Genomic DNA, 4,256 nt, shown 5'->3' with positions numbered 1-4,256 from the left:
CGGCAGCACCACCATCCTCCGCTTTTGAAATTACCATATTACCCTCGTGACCACACATGCATTTGTTCGCCGCCGGCGTGGCTAAAAACCTCGGCAAGTCATCTCGGCCATTATGACAAGAATCTTCTCCTCGTACGCCACGCTCTCCGCCTTCACTCCAGACTGACTCTCTTTCCCTTCGTCGACTCTTCCACCGTTTCCTTCGCCGGAGTCATCACCGGAGGTGGACAAGCGCCAGTAAGAGCAAGCGAGGATAAGTAAAGCGAAAGCTATGAGTCCTAACATAGCGGCAAGACCACCGAAAAGGTACGGCACCGGTGAGTGCCACGGCGACAGAGGCGGTCCGTGATTCTCGAGTGGCTTTATTGACGTGGCATGTCTCGCTTCAACATCTACCGATGCTTGTTTAATGCTCAATGGCCTCATTTTTTTTTTTTGGTGTGTATTTCTTCTGTTTCTCTCAGATTTTTTTTTCCTTCTTCTTCTTTATTTAAAAGTATATTTTTTTTTTAATTTTATCACTCTTGACTTTATGGAAGAAAAAAGAAGAAAGCTGGAAAGATGAATGAAATAAGTGCGATGAGGTGTTATATTTATAGGTGAGAAGTTACCTGAGGAAAACGAAAGTGAGTCACTCCGAATATTTAATTATCTGAATTAAAGCATTTTTTTGTATTTTGTCACAAGTGGTTTATTACTTTTAGTTTTGCCGCATATGCATGCAATGTCAAACTTATTTTGTTAGGGACACATATACTTATATATACATGTAACTATGTAAGGTGTTTGTTTGAAAAATAATAATAATGTACTGTTACGTGTAAAATTTTTGCATTAACTCGGATTGATCTATCGAATTATAGAGAGCTTAGGCTTTTATGTATTTTTAAGTCTTGTTTCTTTTTACATTTTCTGGAGTATTCTTGAAGGTTTGGAGAAAAAACTAGTATAATATTGTAGAAGCCTTGGAGACAAAGCAGAAAGCCTTGTACAAGAAGGATAATATCCAATTAGGAGGATCTAGAGAATCGATCTCTACCATTAGATCGACTAGGTAATATCCCGTGCATATGCGCGGGTTGTTATATTAGTTATGTTAATTTATTTTAGGTTATAATAATTATAAAATTATGAGAATTTTCTGAGCATTTTTTTTTAAAAAGTTTTTTCGTATGCTATTTCTGAAGAATCAAATCAATAATTATCATCCCTTGAAATCCTATAAATAACTATTCTCAAATTTTTGAGCCCATGCAAGAACACAAACAAAACAAAGAAAATATTTAGAATATGAGATATGGTGGATGATAATGTGAGAATAATTATTTATAGGATTTCAAGGGATAAAAGTTACATTTCTAAAATTATTAAATGGAAGAGTTAATTATAATTTATAGTGTGTTTGAAATGTTGGTGTAATTCCTTGTAGATCATCCTCAGCAATGTAGGAAATATCCCACTGTAATATTCCAGCAATCCTTCAAGTGTCCCCCTATAAAGTGCCTGCGACAAACATAAAATTCAAAATAAACTTGTGTGTATTATGGTTTCAATGATATTTGTGTTTTCTTTATTATGAGGTGCGAACCTGAATGTTTGGAGAAAGTTCCAAGAAGTGAATATGCTGGTTTCGAATTAACCGTATCAAGGACCGAACCTTTTCAAAATGTTGTGGATGGAGTGAGTTTCCTGTTTTGTTTTGATAGTCGGTCCTTATGTGAGTGATTATCTAAGAATCAATCAGTTTCTCCCACTTCCCATCAACTCCTACAAACAACGGTCGATGCTGTTCCATATTACTTACCATCTTTGAACCAGTATTTCCCCTTGTGTTAATTATATCATTAACATCCTTGAAAAAGTTCAACTTCTGGTCGACATTCCAAAACAGCGGATTGTTTAACGGGATTTCAAGGGATAAAAGTTACATTTCTAAAATTATTAAATAGAAGAGTTAATTATAATTTATAGTGTGTTTGAATGAAAATGAATGGAAAAATAGTCAATTCATAATACATGTAATTTCAGTTACAATTTAGTAGTAAAGTGTGGATTTAAAGTATAGATTAATGTACATTATTATATATTTATTTAACTAAAAATAAATATGATTCTTTTAGAAATTAAATGCTAAATTAATCAATAAGGAGAGAGTGAAACCTTTATGTAAGTTTGTATGATATGTATATCTTACATAGTTTATATTAATATGTGAGTTAAATGTCAAGATTAAATGTTTTTTAATTTGTGATTTAATATAAAAAATATTTTAATTTGTTTTGACTTAAGGAAAAGGAATACTAAGGGGCTCAAAATTTTAACTTACACATGATTTGGTTGTTTTGTTGATATAAACTCAACAATCATACATAATTTCAAATTGAAAATAGTACTTTTGAAGTGACAAACTAAATTAGTTTTCTTATAAAATTTTATAAACTTCAATCCAAATATTTTTTAAAACCCCCAAGGAGAACTTCTATCTTTTTGGTTTTGTTTTTTGTTTTTCACTCATCAATTTAAAGTATAGTGCTAGATTTCATACTAATGGTTTCATCTTTGGAGGATTTAGTTAAATGGTGTTAAATTATATTGTTTTTCTATATTTCATTTCCACCTAAATCACAAAGACCTTTTTTTTTTAATTGAAGTTCTTTTTGTTTTCAGAAACCTCAAATTTTAAATGAAATAAATATTATATTGATCTTTACAAATTTATCTATTTGATCACAAAACAAAATAGAATTTATAAATAGAGTTTATAGACTTTAAGCAAAATAGGCTTTATAAATGGATAATTGTATTGATCTTTAAATATTATTATATTGATCTTTACAAATTATTAAAAATGATACATAGAGATGAATCTTTTCAACTTCATGACTTATTGTGTGGTGAGAGTATGAAAAATAATAACTTACTAGATGTTAATCTAATATAGACAATGGAGATAAACCTTTTAAAACATTAAAGTAAACAATGTAAGATATACAAATCATACAAACTCAATGATATTTGAATTGATTTTTTTAACTCATATAACAACAATAACAAAAAAATACAAAAAATTAAAAGAGATATAGTGGAAAAGGATTAGAGAATGAAAGAATGAGAGATTAAGAGAATAAAAGAATGAGTATTTATAGGAAGAGAAGTGATGGAAAATTACATTTAGAACAATGGAAGTTACAATTCTCATTTATTATTTGTTTAATTACAATTGAGTGGAGAAATAAAGTTAATGCATAATTTATATGATTTCAGTTTTGTATGAAAATGTGAGTTAAATGTGAAGATTAAATGTGTTTTAAATTTATAATTTAATATAAATATTTTTTTATTAAAATTGAATTGCCAAGTGGACCAATAAGTAGAGAGTGAAACTTTACTTTTATATATATGATTCTATCAATATCGTCCATTACGAAGGTGAACTTGTTTATAAATGGGTCATTTATAATTATCCGAGTATTTTTCTAATTAGTAAAACTTTACTTTCTCTCTCTAAGTTTTAAGTTTGAGTTTCTACTTCCTAATAGTATGCTTATTTATCTTTTATGAGGTAAGGGGCTTGTTCGTTTGGCTGCCGCAGGTACTTGCGGCTGCGGCAGACGCAGGTATGGTTGTTCGTTTGCTTGCCGCAGGTACCTGCGTCATGACGCTGCGACAAACGCTGCGACCTACGTCTAATATTTTTAAACGTTGTTTCAATTCAGCGGTTAAAAACATAAACGCAGCCGCTGCCGCAGCCGCCAGCGTCAACCAAACGAACAAGCCCAAGGTCGCACGAATCAAATCACGGGATATCGGTTTGTGACAGAATGTTACCTACCCCTAATTTATTAAATCAAATACAACATACTAATATTTCTTTTTTACAAAATTAAATACACAAAAGACTCCGACAGATTCAAGAACCACAAAGTTGCGGCATTAACATCAAGGTTCTCGGCTTCTCGCCATCGATTCCACTCCGTCAACCCACAAGATAGTTTCATGTGTTATTTTCTTTAGCAATAAGTATAGGACTATAAATGTCATCAATAAAGTTAAATCTGTCCAATTGGCGTATTAAAGAGCAAATTAGCATCTTAAAACAGTTTTTGAAAAATGTTAAAAAAAAGCCTAAGTTTTTGAACTGATTGTACTTAAAAAAAAAATTTGAAATTACTTTTAAACCATCTCTAATGTATATTTCTATTTTTTCCTCTAAAATAGAGTAACTCAAAAATAGAGCATTGTTTTACTCCAATGTA

The 4,256-nt window shown here is 30.9% G+C and overlaps 1 pseudogene; it reads right to left on the bottom strand.

Annotated features, from left to right (window-relative positions):
* LOC104715941 overlaps nucleotides 1–498 on the bottom strand; it is a 1,108-nt pseudogene extending 610 nt beyond the window's left edge.

Source organism: Camelina sativa, chromosome 9 (assembly GCF_000633955.1).
Source record: "Camelina sativa cultivar DH55 chromosome 9, Cs, whole genome shotgun sequence".
NCBI classification, from domain to species: Eukaryota; Viridiplantae; Streptophyta; class Magnoliopsida; order Brassicales; family Brassicaceae; genus Camelina; species Camelina sativa.
This window is presented reverse-complemented; position numbering and strand designations above follow the sequence as displayed.